The sequence below is a fragment of the Papio anubis genome, chromosome 4 (assembly GCF_008728515.1).
Source record: "Papio anubis isolate 15944 chromosome 4, Panubis1.0, whole genome shotgun sequence".
NCBI classification, from domain to species: domain Eukaryota; kingdom Metazoa; phylum Chordata; class Mammalia; order Primates; family Cercopithecidae; genus Papio; species Papio anubis.
The window spans coordinates 87602381-87628437 of NC_044979.1; the positions used below are offsets into that span (position 1 = coordinate 87602381).

At 36.9% G+C, this 26057-nt stretch overlaps 1 long non-coding RNA gene across 4 annotated transcripts; it reads right to left on the bottom strand.

The window, feature by feature from the left end:
* Window positions 1-1131: 1131 nt before the first annotated feature.
* LOC103883014 lies at window positions 1132-25709 on the bottom strand. Of its 4 annotated transcripts, none has more exons than XR_001900905.3 (7): window positions 24633-25709; window positions 24065-24320; window positions 6751-6893; window positions 3835-3897; window positions 2645-2756; window positions 1766-2021; window positions 1133-1214 (listed from the first exon to the last, which is right to left on the bottom strand). It is a non-coding gene; the product is annotated as an uncharacterized LOC103883014 (long non-coding RNA). The 4 variants fall into 4 exon arrangements; XR_004183227.1 differs by having other exon boundaries at window positions 3835-4025; XR_645048.4 differs by lacking the exon at window positions 1766-2021 and having other exon boundaries at window positions 1132-1214.
* Between the last annotated feature and the right edge of the window lie 348 nt (window positions 25710-26057).

Here is a 26057-nt window from a genome sequence, read left to right on the forward strand (position 1 = left end):
CACTGATAATCAGGGAAATGCAAATCAAAACCATAATGTGATACCACCTTACTCCTGCAAGAATGGACATAATCAAAAATGATAGATGTTGGCATGGATGTGGTAAAAGGGAACACTTTTACACTGTTGAGAATGTAAACTACTACAACCACTACGGAAAACAGTGTGGAGATTCCTTAAAGAACTATAAGTAGATCTACCACTTGATTCAGCAATCCAACTCCTGGGTATCTACCCAGAGGAAAAGAAGTCATTATTTTATTATTATGTGTATACAAGTATCTTTTAAAAGATATAGCAGCACAAATTGTTTATAGCAGCACAATTTGCAATTGCAAAAACATGGAACCACCCCAAATATCCATCAATCAATGAGTGGATACAGAAAATGTAAATATATATGATGAAATACTAATCAGCCATAAAAAGGGACTAATTTTAAGGTGGTTCTATGTCACAGTTCAAATTCTGTATTCAATGACTTATTGCCTAAATGTACAATGATCTATCTAATCTCCTAAATGAGGCCAGAAGAAAAGAAGAGTGAGCTGGTAGAAAGAAGTCTAAGATCCTCCAAGAACTGAGTTTGTTTTCCAGCTCTGTCACTTACTATTTGATTATCAATGGGCAATTTATGTAATCTGTTTTAAATCATGGGCACTAAGGGAATAAGTGTTGGGCACCAACAGCATCTACTATAGAAGTTACTCAATATCTTCCCTGAGAGCCTTTGAACATACCTAGGCCTCTAAATAGTCCGCTTAAACTCTAGTTCTTTTGGAAAATGGCAGAGAAAATGATTATCAGATTTTAAGTCCATCAAAATTCCATTCAGCATTGAATACATATAAAGCATAAGATGAGTTACGAATATACGCAAAAATTTGTATTCAAAATACAAGACAGAAAATGTTCATTTTTATAATTTACTCTTAGAAATCAGTCTTAGTAAGGCAGCTGGGGTTCTCTTCCTGTCTCAAATGTTGAACCCAACATTTTCCTAGCTTTGTGACAGTATTAGGTTCACACCAACTCTTTTGGATGCCTTCTTCTCAAAATCAAATTCAATATAAGGGGACAGAGACTGAGAAGCCTAGGATGAGCCAGAAAGTTTGTGACTGGCACATACTTGCCTGGGGCCCAAGTCACCAGAAGCCAAAAGTTTCCTCAGGAAAGAATGTGTTGTCAAATGGCCATCCTCCAGTCAACGGGTCCTGTTAAGAGAAAAACACATCAGTATTATAAAGCACCACACACAATGACTCATTTAGTCTCAAGATATGCAGGATCTAAATTATTATATCCCTTGTACTGGTATGGAAACCATGATTTAATACAGATTACATAAATTGCCCATTGATAATCAAATAGTAAGTGACAGAGTTGGAACACAAACTCAGTTCTTGGAGGATCTTAACCCTTTTTTTACCAGCTCACTCTTTTCTTGCCTCATTTAGGAGACTAGATAGATCATTGTACTTTTAGGCAATAAGTCATTGAATGCTGAATTTGAACTCTGACATAGATCTACCTTAAAATTGAGCTAAGGCAAAATTGCAAAGTACCCATTTTTTATTAGAAAAATGATTTGATTGTATTTTCTTTTGTTTTCTAAACCTGAGTGTTCACCTTTCTTTTCTTCTATATCCCTGTGGCCTTCAATCAAATAACATTGGAATAACATTTGCCAAGTGTTTTATTATCTGTTGCTGCATAACAAATTACCCCCAAACTGAGAATCTTAAAATCATCATAATTATCTCACAGTTACACGGGGTTAAGATGCCACGAGTAGTTTGACTGAGTGGTTCTGACTCAGGGTAGGTATCTCCTGAGGTTGCAGTTAAGTTGTTGGCCAGGGCAACAGTCACATGGGGTTAATGGACCCACTTTTAGGATCACTCAAGCTGTTGCTGGCAAGCCTGTTTCTTGCCAGCCCATGTCTGCCCATCTCCATTTGTTGCCATGTGCTGCTTGAGTGTTCTCACGACATGGCAGCTGGCTTGCCCTGAGCAAGAAATCTGAGAAAGAGAGGTCAAGGTGTTAGTAGCTAGCATTCTTTTACAACCTCATCTCAGAAGTAACGTATCATCACTTTTGCCATATTATTTGATCCCACAGACCAACGCTGGTATGATGTAGGAGCGGATTTCACAAGAGTGTGAATTCTAGGAGGTGGGGATCATTGGGAGTGCCTTGGAGGCCGACTATCACACCAAGAAGCATACAGATGTAGGGGCATTTTATTCCTTCTGTTGCTCCTCAGAGACTGGAAAGGGGATGCTTTTTCCATGTGTGTAAGTACACAATTCAATATACCTATTATGTCATCTTTAGTAGACTGAGCTCAAAACAGATACTAACATAGAATTGATAAGACATTAAGATCCCATCTCTGTACTCAAAGAGCTCAATCTAAAAGACCAAATATACCAAAATATATACATCAAGAGAAGTTAAGTGAGAGCTCAAAAAAGTATAAGGGGGTTCATATAATGATGGTAAGCTGCTGTACACTTGGGGAAGAAAAAGACACAATACCTAGGAGAAGTGGCATTTGAAATGAGTAGAATTTCGCAGCAAAGATCAGGGCAAAAAGAAATCAAGAGAAAGGAGATAAAAGACTCCAAGGAGTGAAACTCACCAAGAATCTTTGAATCAGAAATTCTGGTAATCATGGCTTCACAACTATGGAAGTCCGGCAGGGAAAACAAGTTGCATGTAGTTTGATGTAAAAGTAGCTATTTGTAAAGCCTCTGATAGGCGCATACCCAAAAAGAAGGAAGAAAAAGATGTTAGATAGACTCGGCTTCCTGCTTGAGTTTCTCTAGTGGCTTCCCATTGTCTGCAATAAATTAATGCAAACTCCCTAGCCTTAAGACCTTCAAGCTGGCCCGCACCTTGGAGCCTTATTCCTAACCACTGTCCTGCCTCCAGGCCCCCAGTGATGCCCCAGCCTCCCCATTTCCTTATCATCCCAGGACATGCCAGGCTGGGTCCCAGCTAGTTACCCATTCTATTTATTCTGCATGGACTAGCCTGCACATCTCTTCTTCACACTGTTCCTCCTTACCTTTGCACATTCAAAGGTCACTTGGCCTAGAAAGATATTTCTGACTCTCCTCTGGACCCATCCTCATTCTAGCTGTAACTAAATGCATTGACATCTGGCATGGCATATACTCTACGAAATTGATTCTAAAAGGAATATTCAAATCCCACAACTGAAGGCATGATATAGTTTGACATCTTTTTTTTCCTTGGAAAAGGAAAATAAGAGACAAGTTAATGGTGCCTTAAACTTGATGGAATTTTCTCATTTGCATATTTACTCCTTCCCTGAGACTAAAAATACCTTGTGGTATGAAATCATTTCTTTTATATCCCCATTGCCTGTCACATTGCCCTGTATAATAAGCTCCCTATGAATGTGGGAGGCTGATCCTTAAATAGCTAAAGGAAACATCACTTCCTTCTACTTAGTTCCAAGAAGGGTGACCCTTATTACCCACGTCATTTCATTTAAAAGGGTCAGCATAAGGTGAATGAAAATTGTGTGATCCGTTGACTTTGTTACATCATTTGACCTAAAAACTATGACCTCCTTCCTTTCATGTCATATATCTCCAAATCTTCCTGGAATTAATCTCAAATTTTCAACAATGGACTTAGAACTGTAAATATATCTGTAAATATATACAGTTGATAAAATGCCCAATCAATGAAGTCAGGCCTGAAGTCTAAGCTTTAATATTTATTAGCACGTGACCTTTGTTGGTTAACCATCCTGAACCTTAGTTTTATATTCCATAAAATGAGGGTAGTACAACTTACCTGTCAGGGTAGTTGTGATGCAGCTGCAATGACTGGAGTAGCACCAGGGTCCTTGGTCTCACACTGATTTAGATAAAATGACATGGACACATATGGAGTGGTTTTAAGGAGCAGAAAGTTTAACAAGCAAAAAAGAAAGCAGCAGCTCCCCCATACAGAGACAGAGGGAGGGAGGCTCCAAGAGAGAAATCCTGTGTGCAGCAGAAAAATGGTCGGTTATATTGGAGGCTGGAGGAGGCGGTGTCTGATTTGCATAGGGCCCGGGGATTGGTTTGACCAGGTGCATCATTCATATAGCCCAAGGGAAAACCTGGTCTTCCCATCTTAGTCTTTTAAAATGCAAATGCGGGCTGCCACGATGTCCTGAACACCCAGAGGTATCTGGAGGTGGCCGTGACACTGGGCACACCTGGTGACCAGAGGAAGGCAAGAATTGCCATATTGGGTGGACCCAGTTTCCAATGGCCTGCATTTGCATATCAAAGCTTGCCAACCTGGCCCTTCAAGCCACCTTTCTGGTTAGAAATGGTTTGGGGGTTGCTTCTTATTACAGGAAAATTACCACCAAAAACCTTTACCCTTTCTAGCTACCTAAAAATTATTTCTTAATAACTCCTGTATTAGTTGTAAAGATTAACTCCATTACAAATATAAAACATCTAAGGTGGGGCCTGGGTATAGGAAGATATTCAGTTAATTTTAGACCATCTCCTGACACATAACAGAATGAACAACAAAAATAATGAGAAGAGTCCAAAGGGTCAGGTGAGCAGTGTGGGCTTAGAAATCCATTCCAACATCATACAAATTGGGCACTGAGATAATTGCCCAAGTTAATGATGTCAAAATGCAATGAACAACAATTCTTGTGGAGGATTTATTCTGCTTGAGTTTCTCTTTCTCTCCGTGTATCATTGAGTAATTTGAAGTTTGAATCTAGTTTTACCTATTGTTTTCCTATTGACCACAATATTTTTACCACAAAAACATGGGATTTATAACAATTTGACCATATCTTTTTCCTAATATTATTTTGGGGACCAGACTGTTGCTTTGCTTCCAGGCATTATAATTTGACATGTACTCTACAACAACCTTTAGCCCCCATTAGCTCTTAGTAAGACTATTTTATTTCCTCTAAACCTTTCCCATAGGTTTCACAACTTTCTTTTGAATGTTCTCCAAAAACTCTAAATCCTTACATTGCTTAACCATATTTCCCTTTCTCTTCTATTGTGCATTTCTCTGTGTTGAGAAGTCTTTGAGAAAGCAGGGAGTCCCTCTACCAACTGATGAATATTGGTATTAGGGAGCAGGGCAGTAGGTAGAGCAGAGAAGAAAGGAATTAAGAAATGGATAAGAAATGTCAGAGAATTAGGGGGAAAGAAGAGCAACAATTCTGATTTGTTGTCATGCAAAGATGGAGAGATTAAGATCAGGAGGGGATGTTTTAGCTGGCTTTCATATCAAGAGGATGAAGTGAAGGGATAAAGGTCCAGTTTACACAAAGAAGTTTAAAAGCCAGATGCAAAATCCCAAATCTTCATCATATGCTGATAAGCCTTACCACACTAGTTGGAAAGGAGGTTCTAGACGTCAATATGGGAAGAGGTGGTAAACCCCTTTGATCTTTCATAATCTAGAAACAGAATCCCAGAACAATAAAACAGACAACTAATCCTACTATTTTCTGATCTTTTGGCTCTTTTGAATCATTTTTATAAACTTAGCTACTCTGTGGGGGCCTAATCCTTGTCCCAATATTCCACGTGGTTGAATGGCTGCCTGATCCAAATGCTTTGATCACACTGGAGTCTTGGAGTCTTTTCTACCCTTTTTATAGGCATAACTTTCAGAAATACTTTCTGCAAAAGCTCTGTGCTTTGATAAATAGATTTAAGTGCTATAATCACCAGGCATCTGAATGCAGATTAATTCATACAGCCAGATAATAGATCTTGTTCTGTCATGTTTTTAGCCAAAAGTTGAAAGCTTTGAAGAATGTGGAGAAACTATGAAATTTTAATAGCCTTGGGGCACAGAAACTTAACACAAAGAAAGAATCGTCATTCATTCAAAGAGTATTCATGGCGTTGGTGGAAAGATTGATGACAAATTCTGTGATTAATTACAGTTGTTGAAGAAAACTAGAAGAAAAAAAGCACCAAGAGTTCTTGACTTAATCAAAGACAGCAATTTGAATAAATGGTCCTAAAGTCCACAGTAAGTACTTGGTCAAATGAACCACAATGTTACTTTGAATTCTAAGATTTTACCTTCATCCTGAAAAATAAAAATAAAAAAAAAAATAAATGCCTGGCTGAACATTATTGATTTGATAGAGAAGGTATCAGTTATTTTCTTACATAAAAAGGACTCATAAAATCTAAGGGTTGTGATATTTAGGTTTTCTTGCCTGAAGGAAGGTCATTTCACAGTAACTTCCTGAAAAAAATGACTATATATTATGATTAGTAACTTATCCATAAAAAGGATAATCAATCATATGGTTTTGCTGTGTGTCCCCACCCAAATCTCATCTTGTTGCTCCCATAATTCCGACATGTTATGGGACTGACCCAGTGGGAGATAATTAATCATGGGGGCGGGTCTTTCCCTTGCTGTTCTCCTGATAGTGAATAAGTCTCACAAGATCTGATGGTTTTAAAAATGGGAGTCTCCTTCCACAAACTCGCTCTCTCTTTGCCTGCTGCCATCCACGTAAGATGTGACTTGCTCCTCCTTGCCTTCTGCTATGATTGTGAGGCCTCCCTGGCCATGTGAAAGTGTAAGTCCAATAAATCTCTTTCTTTTGTAAATTGCCCAGTCTCAGGTATGTCTTTATCAGCAGCATGAAAACAGACTAATACAAATAACATAAGAACAGGAATGAAATAATTGACATGAAGGACTCACCTGAACAATTACACCAAAAGAGCATCTTCTACTTTCTCTAATCTGGACAAAGCCCATCCACAATAGGCCAATTCTGTCAGAGACAAGGCTGATGGGAAGGTTCAGAAATAATTGCAACTTTTCTCCTCACATTTCTATGGAATCTTTTGGAGAATAGAAAAATAAATTATTTTAAGGCAGGGGTTCTCAAGTCCTGGACCAGTACCTGTCCATGGCATGTTAGGAACAGGGTCGCACAGCAGAAGGTGAATGGCAGGTAAGCCAGCATTACTAAGCCCAAGCTCCACCTATTGTCAGATCAGAGGCAGCATTAGATTCACCCTATCGTGAACTCTGCATTCAAGGTATCTAGGTTGCATACTCCTTATGAGAATCTAATGCCATCCCCCACCCACCGTGGTCCTTGGAAAAATTATCTTCCATGAAACTGGTCCCTGGTGCCGAAAAGGTTAGAACCACTGTTACAAGGTTTCAATAGGTAACCTGCATTCAATAGCTTGTGGTTATAGCTTCCTGTTTGGCAGAGGAAAAGGATATCTATATATATCTACATATAGATATAGATATATATATCACAGATCTTAGAGCTTTAAATTAAATATCAACTGTATGGAACTTGACTACTGAGCTTGAGCTTGCCACCATTCTTAAAATCATCAGTTCTACTTCCGTGCTATTTTTTACATTTATATATTATAACTTCATCTTCAATAAAATATAAATATATATTAGCTATTTTTCAATGTGGATTTTATGTGGTAAGTGTTCAGATCTAAGAATATTATCTGTTTCCCAAGTAATTGTTTTCCCTGAGTGAAAATTTTTAAAGCCTACTTATGTTAATTACAATTCTATTTTAACCTTACTAGATCTGTGCTATGACTATAAAACACTTAAGATGAAATTTATCCCATTTAAAAGTAAAGGGATAATAGTTTAAAAAAATACTCCAGTAAAGTACTAAGTCATGAAAACTATATTTTCTTGACACTTGTTTCTAAGATGCACATGCTTTAATCTTTTATAAAATATAAGCATTCTTTTATACTATATGAAAGAATTAAAACAGTGCACTTTATACACTTGAAACCAAAAGTTCCCATCCTTCCTGCTCTTTAAAGAATGGAAATTAGACTGCTATGTTTTTCTTACTTTTTTAGCAACATAACTAAACATGGTTTGGATATTATCGTTAAGTCTCATTTTGGATCATCAAAATACATAAGTGTGTATATATATATAAAATAAAACTTACAAAGTATGTATGTGTGTGTGTATATATTAAATTTGTGAAGTCCTAAAAGCCTGGCAGAGTGGTAGAGACACGCAGCTCCAGTCCCAGTAAAACAAACCATATGGCTAATTAAAATTGTCCTATTGATCTCTCCACTAATTGCTAAAAAATACATACACGTTTTCAGTTAATCAGCTATTAGTTTGGCATTCTGCGTGCTACACTTTTCTCACCTGTTGAGATTAACTCTATGATTTTAGGCTTTTATTTGTAGATTTGGGCTTTTTGCACTTTATAGACTTCTAAGTCCTTAAAGCAAGCAAATAAAAAAATGTAGCTCGATGAGAACACTGCAAGTTATAAAAGTGGTCCAAAGAGTTTCACTATGTTTTCCTTGCAATGTCAGAACAGGATGAAAAGCTAATTTGAGGCTATGTTTCCTTCCCTGGAAGAACTATATATATAGTTGACAGGGACCCATTCTCTTTTCACCCTTGCTGACTTACTACACTGTCCAACTAAGCCTTGCTCTCCTTCTCAATCACTTCTTCATGAACCTCTCCCCTAAAAAGTGGAGGTGAAATGTAGATATTCAAATTTTCCCACCATTTCAGAAACCACAACTCTTTCTAAGAGAAGGAAACATGAAAAATGGACAAAACACTGATCTAGATGTGCTTAATTTAGCAGTCATAGGAACTCCATATTTGTATATTTTGTATAGTTATGAATATTATGTAGTATAGGATGAAAATTCAGTAAATGAATATATTAGCCAGTTCACTTATTATCAACTAAATATTGAATCTGAACCATGGTGAATTGATTTAGGACAAATATAGAAATAAAATAAGGATATTTAAGCCAAATTTCATTCAACTCTGTTGTTTAGTACAGACATATTATGATTTGATGAAACAAGTTGTTTTCAAAAATAAATTATAAATTACATGGTGTGTAAGGTATATCAATAAAATATAAACACCAAAATAGTTTTACATGATGTGTAAGATATATCAATAAAATATAAACCCTGAGTTTATTTTTGAGTTATGTAATGCTAAATAATAATTTTATCTTTTTACTTTTTAAGTAATAATAATTTTATTAAAAGGCCTGGTTTGGCTGTAGGCAAAGAATTGATTACTTGGAGCAAAAAAAAAAAAAAAAAAAAAAGGGATGTGTTGGCTCTCATCACTTTCCTATAACTCATGAATATTAACATTTTCCAGAAGATTACTGCCCTTGGGGATTTGGGCTCTTCCTTTTCAAATCTATTGTTATGTGTATTATTTTTCCTTTCATTTAAAGAAGTCAGTCAAGACTGTTTAACTCAGTTTAAGGAAAAAAAAAAAAAAAAAACTCTTGCCAAGTTTCTTAAACCCCATTGTATACATGCAAGCTTAAGTTAGAACAAACAAAGATATGACATTACTGTATGGAGTCCAGTAAGTGCTTCTATTGTGTCTTCGATTCTCTTCCTCAATGACATTCTCATTTACTTATATTTGTCTCTATCTTCACAGGTTGCTCACACTGAAAATCAGTTTCTTTTCCCCTGGTGCAAAGAACAGTGGTTTCTCCAAAACTGAAGTTGAACATTATCTGAAATATCAGGTCCTCCAGAAAAGGGACGTGTAGCCCCCTTTGTAATTTCTGCATTAGCATTGCTCTCCTGGCAAGCAGGAAACTTCATCAGAGAAGTCAGCCAAGGAACGTCTTTAAATGGAAATTGTGCAAATGAGGAGCAAATGCATTAAAAAGTTGCTGACGGGCATGAAATGCTTTGATGTGAAGACGGAAAACTCCAAGCAGGAAGGATTTTAAGCATTTTGAGTCTGATTGACTCTGTGGTTTCTCAGCAGAGTTATTCCATGAGCTAAAATAAATGCAGAAATGGTATTTTGAGACCACAGCTGCAGAGGGGATCGTGGTGAATTTCAATGAAAATCCAGTTGAATCTTGAGGTTTAGATCTTAAAAAAGCAAAGGACATGAAATAAGTAATATTGCTTGAAATTTCATTGCTTATATCTAAAAGAAACTCCCATTTATTTTTAGGAGAAATGTTGAATCTTTGCAATGTGGTAGATGCTTCCACAAAACTTTCTCCCAAAATAGGAGATAAATGTCAGAAAGAGGCAATTTACTGAGTTTGCTGATAGAGGTGGAGTTTAGACACAGGCAAGCATACACAAGAGTCATGAGGTTTTTACATTATTATCTTTATAAATGAGTTTTGTTTTTCTTGTTTTGTTTTCTGAGATGGAGTCTTGCTCTGTCACCCAGGCTGGAGTGCAGTGGTGCGATCTCGGCTCACTGCAAGCTCCGCCTCCTGGGTTCACACCATTCTCCTGCCTCAGCCTCCCGAGAAGCTGGGACTATAGGCACCTGCCCCACGCCCGGCTAATTTTTTTGTATTTTTAGTAGAGACGAGGCTTCACCATGTTAGGCAGGATGGTCTCGAACTCCTGACCTTGTGATCCGCCTGCCTCAGCCTCCCAAAGTGCTGGGATTACAGGCATGAGCCACTATGCCTGGCCACAAATGAGTTCCTTATAGTGGTCAATGACAGACCAATTTCATACAAAGCTTGCTTCAAAAGACAATGGTTTGATGCCAATATGTTAGCTATTTACTTTGACCACCGTATGCATTAAAAAGAATAAAAATTAGGAATACTCAAGCGGAACCTCCAACTTAAATAGCATTTTCTACAAAAAGTGATGGAGGGATAGACTGAGGTTAAATGGGATCAGGTATGTGATGAGATCTCAGAAATATTTGCACAATAATGCAGATACACATTTTAAACAGACTCATAAGGATTGGAACTAATAAAAATAATAGAATAAAATACTGATCAAGAATGTGTCCTCCTTAGTAACTGGGTTTTGAATTCTGGCTCCACAGAACTTTTCAGATATCTGACATTAAACAAGATACTTCAACATTCTGTGCCTTCATTTTCTCTGCTGTAAATGGAGATTTTACTAGAACTCTATAAGATTATCATGAGAATTTTATTACTTAATATATGTAAAGCTTTAGACATAGTATATGGCACCTAGTAAGCACTCAATTAAATGTTAGTTATCATTCGTAGCAGTGTAGAATTAAAAAACAAAAATGGCAAACTGTAAGTTAGGCATCTGGCTCTGCAAACTAGTTAAATTCCACAGACCTTATTCTGGCCATCTGTAAAATGAAAGGGTTAGGCTAGATCATCTCTAAAGTTCCTTCCAACTTAAAAAAACATTGTTCAAAAACACGTTTTAGGAGTACGCAAAGTTTTTCAGCAGAAGGTGATGTTTTAGCAGAACGTTTTTAAAGGCACTTAATCACTTTCACAAAAATGTGTTTCATGGCTTGCACTTCCTCCTCAGTCAACTCTTGTTGGGACTTTACTTGCTGCTATTTGGCCAAAGTGACTCCTGTCAGGGTCACAAGGATTTCTATGTTGTCAAGTCCAATGGTCGCTTCTTTAACCTCTTGCTACACTCGGTAGCACTTGACACATCTGAATCTGATTTTTTCCTTCTTCAGTCACCAGCCAGAATTTTTTTTTTTTTTTTTGAGAGTCTCTCTTTGTCTTGTAGGCTGGAGTGCAGTGGTGCAATCTCCGCTCACTGCAACCTCCACCTCCTGGATTTAAGAGATTCTTGTGCCTCAGCCAGGCATCACCACATCAGGCTAATTTTTATATTTTTAGTAGAGATGGGGTTTCTCCATGTTGGCCAGTCTAGTCTTGAACTCCTGACCTCAGGTGATCCGCCTGCCTCAGCCTCCCAAAGTGCTGGGATTACAGGCTTGAGCCACCACACATGACCAAGATTGTCTTTTTAATAAACATTTTATTTTACTCCTCTACTTAAAATCCTGAAATGGCTTTCCATGACCTTTGTGATCTAGACACTTTTGATCTTATTTTCTACCATCTCTTCTTGTTCTTCGCAGTCCCTTCAGCCATACTGGCCTTCTTTATGAACTTCAGACACCCCAAGCTTATTCCTTGGATTGGTGGGTACCTTTGCTTAGAATTTTCACCTTAAATCATGGCTGGCTCCTTCGTGGCATTGTCTCAGTATAAATGTCTCCTCCTCAGAGAGGCCTCTCTGATTAAATAGTACCTACTTCACTTAGCCTACCTTGCCCTGTTTCATATTCATAATGGAACTGTTTTATTTTTACCATGTCTATCTCCCTCAAAGAAAGTAAGCCCCATAAGAACAGGGATATTATCTGGCTCAATGCCAAGGAAAGATCCTCAATAAAGTTATTGAATGAAAAGCTAAAGAACTCAGTTTCCTTTGCATCATGTTCAAAGTGGTCTCTGCCTTCCCTAAATTTTAATCACCCTTATTGTCATTTCTACTTATTTGATATCACACATCATTCTGTATTATTATGAATTTTTCCCACATGTCTGTCTTTTTTCTCCAATCGTAAGATACTTGTGGAATGAGACTATGAGACACTTCAGGTGTCTCACAATTATTCACTAAATGTATGTTAAAATATTTAAAGGGAGACAAATTGACTAGTAATTTACAAAAACCTAAATTACTCGTGACTGAATAGTCAAAAGGAAGAAGACAAAAAAGTGCTTAAATGTTTCAATAAAAACATGTCCATCCAATGGTTTACATTTTCCTGGGCAGTGGGAAAAGAATGAGAGCTGGACTTCAGTTTTCAAGTGGGTAACCCAAATCATTTTGGTTCTTTAAAAAATGGATTTGTTACTTATGTTAGGAACAATCTCTCTATAGTCTAAATAGAGATCTAAGGAAATGCAATCTAAAGAAAATCTAGTCTTGGTTGAGTATGTTTCACTTTACATTTTACATACCTTCTTACAGCGAGTACTCATAGGCAAAAGTTCCACTGTCTACATTGAAGTCAACTATCATTTGTCTCTTTTGGACTTGACACTCTGCCGTGACTCCCCACCATTGTACTTACTGGTTCAAACTCTTTAGTAGATCCTACCAGACTGTTTAGGATTAAGTCTTTATTTACACTTTAGTCTTACCTCTTATCATTCTCTCTCCCCTCAAGATCCTCTTTTGTCCAATCCCCACAGACACACATTCAGTTCTAGACACAATAAAAAATGCAGGTCCCCTAATGAACTCTACCACGATCCCCTCTACACTGTTTTCTCTTATTGACACATCCTGATCTCTTACCCACCCACCTAGTTAGCCAGGTTAACTGTCCTCTATTAGGTTTTTTGCCAAACCACAATACTTTTGCACCAACCTAATAGATCATCTTCTCTAGCAGGCCTTCCCTACCCCTGCCTACCTTCCTGCCCAGATTGAATCAGGCCCCATCTATGAATTCTCATAGTACCTGTGCTTACCCACCATAGAGCACATATCACATGACTGAAATTTCCTTACCCAAGATGAAATAAATGAATAGCCCATTTCTTTTTTTAATACTATGCTATAATATGAAGGTTTATGCTCCCCCTCAAATTCATATCCTGACATTCTGACGTCCAAGGTGATACTATTAGGAGACAAGGACTTCTAGTGCTCTGCTCTTCCTGATCTTAGAAGGAAAGCATTAGCTTTTTACCGTTAAGTATAATATTAAGTATAGATTTTTAGTACATGCTCTTTATCAATTTTAGAAAGTTCCTTTCCATTCCTATTTTTCTTAAAGTTTTAATCATGAATGGGTATAAAATTTTGTCAAATGCCTTTTCTGCATTAATTAGTATGGTTTTATGATTTTTCTCTTTTAGCCTATTAATATGGCCAGCTGATTTGCAAATACTGAACCACCCTTGTGTTCCTGGAAGAAGCCCATGGCTCTGCCCTCAGTAATAAAATCAGTGCCCTTAGAAAAACAGCCTGATAGAGCATGTTTGCCCTTTTCACCATGTGAGTACACAGTTAAAGGCCCCATCTATGAGGAGTGGACCCTCAGTAGATACCACTAGCACCTTATCTTGGTCTTTCCAGCCTCCAGAACAGTGAGAAATAAGTTTCTGTTGTTTCTAAGTTAGCCCATATCAAAGGTATTTTGTTACAGCAGCCAGAATATACAAAGATACCCTATAATACCAAAAACAGGCAAAAATGTACAAAAAATGAAAGCTTTAGGCCAATGTCCTTCAAGAATATGCATACAGAAATTATTAGCAAAATATTAGCATATAGAATTTACAATATATGAAGAGAATTATACTCCATGACCCTGTGATCTAGGGATACAAGGCTGGCTCAATATTTGAAAATCAATGAATGTAATCAACCATATTAGCAGGCTAAAGAAAACAAATCATATGATCAATCAATACAGAAAAATTATTCAACAAAAATTTCATACTCCTTCATAATAAAAACTCTTAAAAAAAAAAAAAAAGCAACAGAAGAGAACTTCCCAAAATTGATTAAGTGCATTTACTAAAAACCTACAGCTAACACAATACTTAACGGTAGAAAGCTAAATGCTTTCCTCCAAAGATCAGGAACAGTACAAGGAGGTGACTCTTGCCACTCTTGTTCAAAATAGGGCTAGAAGTGCTAGTCTGTACAATAAGTCAAGAAAAAGAAAAGGTAGAGAAATGGAAAAGATCCTAAATTTAAAACATAATACTATGAAACTTGCAGGTTAAAAGCACAGAAAATCTTTGCACCTAGGGCTAGACAACAACTTTTAGATTTGATACCAAAAGCATGGTCCAAATCAGGAAAATTGATAAATTGTACTTCATCAAAATTAAAAAATTTTTGCTCTGTAAGAGATCCTGTTTCTCTGTTAGGACAATGAAAAGATAAGCTATAAACTGAGATAAAATATTTTCAAATTACATATCTGATAAATGAGTGCATAAGGAAGTCTTTAAAACTCAATAGTCAAAAAATTAAAAAGTCAATTGGAAAATGGACAAAAATCATGGAGAATAATTTTGCTGCAGATGGCGTACAGATGGCAAATAAGCATCCAGAAAGTTGCTCAACATCATTAACCATCAGGGAAATGCAAATTAATACCACAGTATAATTACAAAGCTCTCAGGATGGCTAAAATAAAAAATAGTTGACTACACCAAATGCTGGTGAGAATGTGGAAAAATTGGATCACTCATATGTTTCTGGTGGTAAGATAAAATAGCCTGGACCCTGTGGAAAACTGTTTTGCAGTTTCTTAAAAAGTTAAGCATGCAAACACCATACAACTGCACTCCCGAGCATTTATCCCAGAAAAATTCAAATATTCACAAAGAAGTATGTACGTAAATGTTTATAGTAGTTTCATTCATAATAGCCACAAACAGAAAAAAACCCATGTGTTTCTTAATGGGTGAATAAACTGTGGTACATTTATACCTTGGAATACTACTTGTCAATAAAAAACAAACAATTGCTAAATAAAACTACTGGGAAAATCTCCAGAGAACTATACTAAGTGAAGGAAGAAAAATCCCCAAAGATTACACACTGTATGTCATTTATACAACATTCCAATCACAGAAATGGAGAATACTGGTCACTAGGCATTAAGGAAGGTGTGGAAGAATGTGATGATGGGAGGAAATGTGTATGGCTGTAACAGGGCAACAGAGGCATCATTGTGATGATGGAAATGTTCTGTATCTTGTGTTTTTGAATGTCAATATCCTGGTTGTGATATTGTACCCAGTAGTTTTGCAAGATATTACCACAGAAGAAAACTAGTTAAAGGGTACACAGGATTTTTCTGTATTACTTCTTACAAGTGCATGGGAATCTACATTTATCTCAATGTAAGTTTCATTTTAAGAATTATATCCATATTTTCTGAATCTTTAATAATGCGTCAACTAGAATTTAACTGGGTATATTCTTATGATAGAAATCTACCTTATCATGCCCTTTGTCCCTTGAGTAATCATATATTACATGACTCAAAGGCACAGAAAGTCAGTAGGTCAAGAAAAAAGGTGTCTATCTATTTATCTGGAGACAGGGTCTCACTCTGTTGCCCTGGCTGCAGTGGCGCTATCATAACTCACTACAGCCTCAATCACCCGGGCTCAATCTCCTGCTGCCTCAGCCTCCCCAGTAACTGGGACTACAGGCACCACCACATCCAGCTAATTTTTTATTTTTAGTAGAAATTAGGTCTCACTATGTTGCTCAGGCAGGTCTCAAACTCCTGAGCTCAAGCGATCCTCCTGCTTTTGCCTCCGAAGTGCTGGGATTACAGGTGTGAACCACTGTGCCCAGGCATGGTTTTTTTTGTTGTTGTCATTGGGGATTTTTTTGTTTTTTGTTTTGTTTTTTGAGACTTGCACTGTCACCCAGGCTGGAGTACAGTAGCGTAATCCTGAGACACTGCAACCTTTGCCTCCCAGGTTCAAGTTTCTTGTGCCTCAGCCACCTGAGTAGCTGGGACTACAGGTGTGTGCCACCATGCCAGGCTAATTTTTGTACGTTTAGTAGAGATGGGGTTTTACCATGCTGGCTAGGCTGGTCTTGAACTCCTGCCAGCCTCATTTTAAAACAGAAATTTTCTAACCAAAAATACACTCACAGGTTGAATTCAATGGCCCAGAAAAAAAAGTGAAAGTATAATTGCCTTTATAATATAGTGCAATAGACCATAGAATACTCAAATCTTTAAATGGTTTGGAATTTCAATTAAATTGCTTATATTCTCTGCAGACTTGTATTAGTGTTAATCCATTAGCAAACACTGACTAAAATTATATAAGTGCTATTAATTTTATTAGGAAAGAAAGAAGTATACTGGGGGTAGCTGAAAGTTAAATGTTGCATCAAAGACGATACAGCTAGTATCCAGCACACAAAGCCTCCTGCATTCTTAGTTCTACCAAGAAGCCACAAATGCAATAGCCTTTTACTAGTGTTACAATACTTGTATCTTCGTCCTATTCTGGTATCAGATAAAGCCAAGCAGGCAAAGGAAGCTTTCTTTTTTTTTTTTTTTTTTTTTTTTTTTTGAGACGGAGTCTCGCTCTGTTGCCCAGGCTGGGGTGCAGTGGCCGGATCTCAGCTCACTGCAAGCTCCGCCTCCCGGGTTTACGCCATTCTCCTGCCTCAGCCTCCCAAGTAGCTGGGACTACAGGGGCCTGCCACCTCGCCCGGCTAGTTTTTTGTATTTTTTAGTAGAGATGGGGTTTCACCGTGTTAACCAGGATGGTGTCGATCTCCTGACCTCGTGATCTGCCCACCTCGGCCTCCCAAAGTGCTGGGATTACAGGCTTGAGCCACTGCGCCCAGCCACTAATGGTTATTTTTATAAGAGATAAATAGCAATGAGTATTTTTTTGTTAGAAGCTGTACTTGATGAATTCTAACTAAATTTAAATATAGAAAGTATTAGCTCATCCAATATAGTAAATCTCTTGTGGACAATAAGTAGTTCAGAAACAGATTAGTCACATTGAAATAATTATTAACCTAATTCTTTTTAAGGTATTCATTACCATTAATATTCTCTTTTAAAAATTCATGGTCAGGTGTGGTGGTTCACGCCTGTAATCCCAGCACTTTGGGAGGCCAAGGTGGGTGGATCACTTGAGGGCAGGAGTTCGAGACCAGCCTGGCCAACATGGTGAAACCCCATCTCCACCAAAAATACAAAAATTAGCCAGGCGTGGTGGCATGTGCCTGTAATCCCAGCTACTCAGGAGGCTGGGGCATGAGAATTGCTTGAACCCAGGAAGTGGAGGTTGCAGTAGGCAGAGATCGTGCCACTGCACTCCAGCCTGGGCAACAGAGCAAGACCCTGTCTCAAAACAAAACAAAACAAAACAAAAATGCACTAAACTCTTTCATAACCATTCTATACTTTATTCTCACAGCAATACCACTAGGCAAATATTTCTATTCTTACCCATACTTTCTACCTCAGGAAACTGTGTTCTGTAAAAGTAAAGATCTTGGAAAACTTTTTGTAAGGCTAGACTGGGTGCCTAGGCTTAGTAGAGCATTCAGCAGATAGTTGGTAGAACCAGTAGCTGAACCAAGGACTTGAAAGTTTATTATTCAGTTTGAAGATTAGAAAATTTATCAGCTACAAATACTGTGAAGAATAATTAGTAATAAGCTTGACATTTTAATAAATGCCATAACTCTTTGTATTTCAACTTCCACTTTTATTCTTATCAGCTGAATATTTTTTGGATTCCTTAAAAAGAAAACTAATGAATATTTCATATTAACAATAAAAATATTAACATTCTGCAAAGTAAGGTTTAGAATGGCATTTCATCAGGAATTATATTGAGACAATTTGTTGTGAGAGGATTTTATTTATTCTTTACGTATTTTTTTATGTAGGAAAGAATTCAGTTAGCTTAAACTCTTATTCAGAAAAGTAGAAGAACATTGCCTGGTAGATCCAGACCAGAGTTCATTTCTTAGGGAAATATGTAGGTGTAAGGGTTGGGATATCCGATTAACAATTCATAAACCTTTTGCAGAAATCCCTATCACTTAAACATAGGAATACATTTGTCATTCCTTAGGACTTAATGTTTACATTAAATGAAATACATTTGTCTGTTTTTCCTTGTTTTTTTTTTATTATTGTTTTTAATCTCTGAGTTCTAGAGAGACAATATGGCACAACTATTTCACATTGACCTTTGGACGTCATAACAGGCTGTCCTATGATTGATTAAGCATTCTCAGCCATTCTCAGGAAAGGATTTTCTGCTCCTCCATAACCAAGCATTCAAAAGATGCTGACATGCCAGGGTCCTCACACTTAGATTCCATGTCTATATCACTGATGTGGTCCCAGAAACTTACTAATAACCAAAATTTCTGGATCTAAATATTTGTTACCTTTGGCCACAACGCTGCTCTCTACCCAAATCTGTCACTGTCAGGACCTGAGAGTTTATTCAAATAATAGGTGAACAGCTAGAAAGGTGGTACTATTTGTTAGATTGCTTTACAGCCTCCAAGACTATGTATGGACAGTTCTGAAGGAATGAACCATGAGTCTCCTCCTGGCAAATCTTTAATATAGTTGAATGATATTTTTATATTGGCCATAAAAGTATCATCTAAGTCGCTTTTAAAATCTTTATTGGAGGAAGTCGTATTTTAGGATGTATTTGAATAATAGTATTTTCAAACTGGAAGACCAAAGAAAGACATAAAGAAAAAAATGGTTCCAAGCACAGATGTAACTTGAAAAAAGCATCTGAAGCTGGAGTTGAATTATCAGGCAAGGACTGTAAATATATTTATCTAAGACAAGTGGTCTTTGATGAAGATAAAGAATTTATAAATTAATAGAGATAAAAATATTAGTTAAAACACCCTAAACCTTTAGTACTTTGAATAAGCCATATCCATTCATTTTAGTTTTGTTATGCATAGCACTGAAAATAATGTAATGAAAGGAGATATTTGAATGTATTTAAGTATCATGAAATGATACTTGTAGTGCTTCTACAATAGATAATTGTTTTATAGTATAAGTGACAGAAAACTAACTCCACGAATAGAAGCATGAAATCCATTTGAAATAGCTAAATCAGCCAAAATTTGTGTTACTAACTTGAAATACATTCAATCAGTTTGTCAAGCACATATTCTCTTTATTTTCTTGATTTGGATATTTGGAGGAAGATGTAATCCATATGGTTTTTATTCTTTTGCACTTGAGGTATTAAAATGGGGCTCAAACTAAGTATTCACATATCAAGAGCCAGTTATTGCTCTTAAAACGTCTCTTTTCTTGATTAAAATATAATTCACACTACATTATAGCACAAAGTTGTTAATTCATACATCAACTCCTAGTCCAGAATACACATATTCTCTTAACATATCAGAAGATGTTTCAAGTGTTACAAACAGCCATCCAGCACAATTAAAGATAAGTTCTTGCTTTGTCAGTCACTATTAATGACCACTACAAGCCATGACAAAAATCATAAACAATAATTCCTATTTAGCTCTGAATTTCAAGGCTCAGTACATTTTATTACATATATCCTATTCAGATTTAGAAATTCTTCCTTTATGCCTCTTATTCAGTTTTTACAATTTTATTTTTATCAAATATAGAGGATGCTACCATATGCTCTAAAAGACAAACAAAATACAAAGCAACACAAAACCAAAACACGTAACTATTTATGAGTATAAATCCTCATGTAACACTATAGTATCCCTTGGTTTCCAGATCAGCTTGTCTTGTTCATTAAATTTATTTTATTTGCAATGGTTTATGTCATCTCCCCCCTCATCAGATTATCTTCATTGCCACTTTTGGTGGAAAAAAAAAACAAAGAGAAAGGAAGAAAGATCACGTTGCAGCACTGGGAGCAGATATCACAGGCTTCCTTGCCAACAGACTTCCCGAAGGCACAGTTGGCACATTGTCTGAGATGACAGACAAGATGCAAGGGACTCCTGTGACCCTTACAGGGGAAGCTTCTGCTGTGGCTGGTAGGATGGTAGCTTTAACTCATCCTCCATAATACCAAATGTCACTTTGTGGGGGTAGCCTTCTGGCATTGACACTTGTTTTAGTATGCCATAGTTCAAAGTACCACACTACGAAATAGCTCCAGAATGTGCCTTGTAACATTTAGTCACAATAAGGGCATTTACATTCTTCCCAAATATCCTTTCAAAAAAAAAAAAATCAGTAGATTCACACACTCTTGAGTGAGATGCAAAATTGCAAAGGGTTCAAGATATGTTCTTGGTCCTTAGAACAGAAAACAAATTCTTCTTGTACTCTGTTTAGTGAGTTCAGTTAAGGCTATTACTTTCTGAGCTGCTTTATAAGCCAGGAGTCAGCCCTCTGCTGTCTCCCTTGACTATATATTCAATAAGGAGAATGTGATTATACAAAACTAAATTTTCCTGAACCATTATTGAAAGTGCCATAGGGATGTCTAATTAATAAGAATACTATAGATAAATAATCAGGATATTATGAATTAAATCCTGTCCCTCCAAAAGATATCTTCAAGTACTAAGTCCTGGTACCTGTGAATGTAACCTAATTTGGAAATACAGCCTTTGCAAATGTATTTAAGTTAAGGCTGTACTGGATTGGGGGAAGATGCTAATCCAGCATGACTAGTGTCTTTATAAAAGGAAAAAAAAATTGTACATAGACATGCAAACAGAGACACAGAAGAAAGAACATTATGTGAAGACAGAGGTGGAGATTGGGGTTGATGCTGTCACAAGTGAAGGAATGCCTGGGCTATGAGAAGCTGCAAAAGGCAGGGCAGGATTCTCATCTAAAAATTTTTGAGGCAGCATGGCCCTCCCAACAACTTGATTTTGGACCTCTAGCCTCTAGAACTCAGAGAGAACAGATCACTATTGTTTTAAGTGGTATTTTGTGGCACTCTAGGCAGCTAGAGGAATAAGTCTTTGAAGCTTGCAAGGGAGTTCTGGTGGTGGATCACAGTGTCCACTTCAATGGATTAATTTGTAGTCATAAACATAAATAAATCTGGATTTTAAAAGGGAATGAGCATGTTTTCTGATAAGCTAAAATCAGAGTATGTTATATAGAAGATGCATAATTAGTAATGAAGATAGGCTTACCCAACCTAAGCGCCGCAAAGAATCCTCTTCCAGAAATATCCTTCCAGGAGAAGCAATCTCTCAAGGTAACTATTTGTTACACTCTTAACTGTAAGGATTGCATAACGTGTCGTCCATTGAACGTGAAGATCCTGTGCAAAAGCCTGGTATTTCAATTGGTAGTGCTTTTCAGGTATGGCTTTATAAGATAAGCACTGATGACAACCACTTATACTCACTACAAAGAGTTTTGTGTTTAGCCACTTGAGAACAGGGATCATTTTAGATACATCTTGGCATTCCAATAAACTGGCACAGTATCTGCCACAGAGTGAGTGCCAAAAATGGCTGAGGAAGTGATAGACATTAAATATTTATAAGTGGTTGGTTAAACATGAGGGAGATAACCTGTAAATGAAAACTGAGTAAAAGTATTTAATATTAGGTTGGTGAAAAAGTAATTGCAGTTTTGCAATTACTTTTAAGTTACATTACAAGTATGCAAACAACATAGTTTGCAAGGACATTAACATACATTATTTAATTTTTCAAAACAACAGTGTCAAACAGATATTATTACGTTTTATGGACAGGAAATTGAGGCTCAGGTAATTTCAAATGAAATTCCCAAGATCACATAGTTAATAAATACTGTAAATATGGTAGAAGTGACTCACATTTCAAATCTCCATGCTGTCTCCTATACTCTAATTGCCTCTTGGGGAAACACAGGCTGGGAGAAGACCAGGCCTCATTATAAACTGCCGAGTGCCTAGAAATTACTTACTTCAACTGTTTCTGTCACAGTTTGTCTACTTTAAAAGAGGTAGAGATTTTCTGAAACCACCTTTCTCATTTGAACAGTCTGAGAGTACATGTATTTGTGCTTAAATCATACCAGAAACTGTCAGGCAAAACAGTTCCTCTCTAAGTCCAAGGATTATACAACTAAGTTGTACAATTTAGTTGTATCATTATACAACTAAAATTTTAACCAGATACAGTCCCAAATGAATTATGTTAATTTACTCTGTTATTTCTCTTTTTAAGGTTACAGAAATTTTATGCCATTTTTATCTACATTATGCTGCAATATTCTAAATATCCCTAATTAAATCCCAACTATTTTGATGAAATATTTTCTTTAAAGTCATCATTTATTATCATCTGATATAAAAATCATTCCTACTAGACACTGGATGCTTTAACTGCCCAGCGTCTCTCTAATATGAAGTAACAGGTCCTGAACTCTGCCCCTACCAGCACGTCCTTCAAAACCATCACTGTGGGAGGAAGCATAAGAACAATGCAGCTGTGTCTTCCGGGCCCAAGCTTGGTGAATCACAGTACTTTCCTAGGAATCTGGAATTTGAACCTGAGAATCAGAGAGATGTCAGGGGTCATTCAAGCTGCATCACATAACTGCAATGTTCTAGGAAGGAGGTCCAGGATGCCTGGCTACCAAATTCCCTAAAGCTCGTCATTTTAATATAAAGTTGGTTTTAAGATATTCTGAAAGACTAGCCAGAAGTAAATCAGCCAAAAACTAACTGTGAGAGCATGAGCCCGACCAGAATAAAATTTAACTACCTCATTACAAATGAAATTTCAAAACCCATTCGGACATTTCATAATGAAACCCATCCTCTATAGTACAAGCCATGCTATGGATGACAAAAAAATTAATAAGTCACACTTAACACTATTGAACTGTATACTTAAAAATGGTTAAGACAGTAAATTTCATGTTACGTGTTTTTTACCACAATAAAAATTTCTTTAAAACCATTCCCCAAAAAGTAATATAGAATTAACACACTAGTTATGAATATAGTATTTATCCAGTTGAAGTTTCCTCTTTCCAGTTGATGAGGATTTAAATTTGTTGGTCATGACAAAGAGATGAGGCTCCGAATGTGGCCCTGAATAATAATAAATTGTACTCTTGAAGAAATTGATATACACTAGCAGTGATGTGATGGTAAAAGTTTAACAATCAGCTCTCAAACAATAAAAAAGCTCTGATTTTGTGGCGTTGGTAAGTTTCCATGACATAAATATTCCCATCGTGGCCCATTTCAAGCTAGTTACGTGGCATCAGTCAACACAGAGTTGCAAAGAGATGCAGACCACTGGCTCTCTTGAGAGGGCTTCAGCATACCATGGGGGTCGTGGCCGAACAAAACCACTCCAGATATCTCCTGTGTCATTTCATTTATTTCAGGCTCAAAATGTATTGATGTAATGAAAGGAGCCTAATATGTATGACATGGCTACTGTGTGCCAGACCTGTTTAAAATGATCTAACTTTATAATGTTATGTACACCACTGAATTGTACATTTAAAGGGTGAATTTTATGGTATGTGAATTCTATCTCAACTTAAAAAAATGTTCTAATTCCTAATCATAGAATTGACTACATTTCAGGAAAGATTATTTTCCTCATTAAAAAAATCCTGTTAAGTTCACCCAAATGAAAGACTGCAGACAATGAAAAGTCATTATCTTTTTCATCATTGGCACTGTTGTTACCTGAATGCTTACCTAAATTGCATGCTGTAGCAGTTTACAGTGTTCACCTTTGGGGCATAGGTGACAAGAGGGTAACTTGGAAGTTTCTCCTGGTAGCTTAATGTGGAGGTGCAGTCCATATACTTGTCAGCTCTTTGCCTTTCATGGGAGCTGATGCTGGTATCTGTAGAAGGTTATTGGTCCCAGCAAGAATCACAGTAGATAACTGTTCCAGTTATGCCTCAAAAGTACCCATGATGTTATAGAAGATGAGAGCTTCAATTTTTATCTGTATGATAATTTAAATATATTTAACAATTCTTTTAGAAAATTATATTCTCATTATTAAAACAATGATGCAAGTTACAATATTAAAGTCATAATATTCTGGACTGGAGAATGCCTACAAATTTCTTCTGATGTATTTCTTTTATAGATGAAAGGATAAATATCTAATAATAAGTCTTTTCTCTTCAAAAGAGAACTAGAACTAGCAACTAGAGAACTCATTAGTTACTTGAACCCTGGCTCCAGCTTCCTCCTCACCACCCTGCCATGTGGCATTGAAATTTGGAACGTTTATGTTTTTCTAAATTCCTACCTTAATTTCCCATTCCAAAAACAGCAGACTTCTTCAATGAAATCTTCTCTATTTTGCACATTTTTCAATATAGTAGTTCCCCCTTATCCACGGTTTTGCTTTCCACAGTTCAGCTACCCAGGACACCATCTGAAAATAGGTGAGTAGAATACATTAAGATTTTTTGAGAGAGATCATATTCATGTAACTTTTATTACAATATATTGTTATAATTGCTCTATTATTGTTGTTAATCTCTTACTGTGCCTGATTTATAAATTAAACTTTATCATAGGTATGTATTTATAGGGGAAAACATAGTAAATATAGTGTTTGGTACTATTCAAAGTTTCGGGCATCTACTGGGGTTCTGGGAACGAATCCTCCTCTGATATAGGGGGACTACTGTACATCTAGATATTTACATCATTAAAAAACAATGCTTGGAACATACTTAGGTTATCAAGAGTTAAGGCATATCTTTCAACATAATATGGTTCAGCTCTGTGTCCCCAACCAAATCTCATCTACAATTGTAATTCCTACATATCAGGGGAGGGACTAGATGAGAGATGACTGGATCGTGGAGGTGGTTTCCCCCAGGCTTTTCTCATGATAGTGAGTTCTCAGGAGAGCTGATGGTTGTAAAGTGTGGCACTTCCTCTTGTCACACTTGTGAAAAATGTACCTGCTTCCCCTATTCCTTCTGCCATGTTTGTAAGTTTTCGGAGGCCTCCCAGTAATGCTTCCTGTTAAGCCTGCAGAACTGTGAGTCAATTAAACCTCTTTCCTTTATGGTTACCCAGTCTCAGGTAGTATTCTTTACAGCAGTGTGAGAACAGACCAATATACAACTCTCAATTTCTCACTTCTAATAATGAAACTTGTGACTTATGTTGAATCTAGTGTCCACAGTTTCAACTATATAAGAAAACTATAAGTTTTCATCCTATTCAATATATATGAATACACACACATATATATATCTACATACTACCTCCAACAGTTGTTTTTGCACTGGTTCTGCCTTTAAAAGTAATTGGCGGCTGGGCACTGTGGCTCACGCCTGTAATCCCAGCACTTAGGGAGGCCGAGGCAGGTGGATCACCTGAGGTCAGGAGTCACAGTCCAGCCTGGACAACACGGTGAAACCTCATCTCCGCTAAAAATACAAAACTTAGCTGGGGGTGGTGGCATGCACCTGTAATCCCAGCTGCTCGGGAAGCTGAGGCAGGAGAATTGCTTGAACCTGGGAGGCGGAGGTTGTGGTGAGCTGATATCGCGCCACTGCACTCCAGCCTGGGCAACAGAGCAAGACCCTGCCTCAAACAAAAACAAGTAATTGGCAATAAAGTGTAAAAGTCAACAATGTTACATGCTAGTTAGCAAAAGGAAAATTTTAGATTCCAACCATATCATCACCAATATAGCTAGTAATAGTGGCTA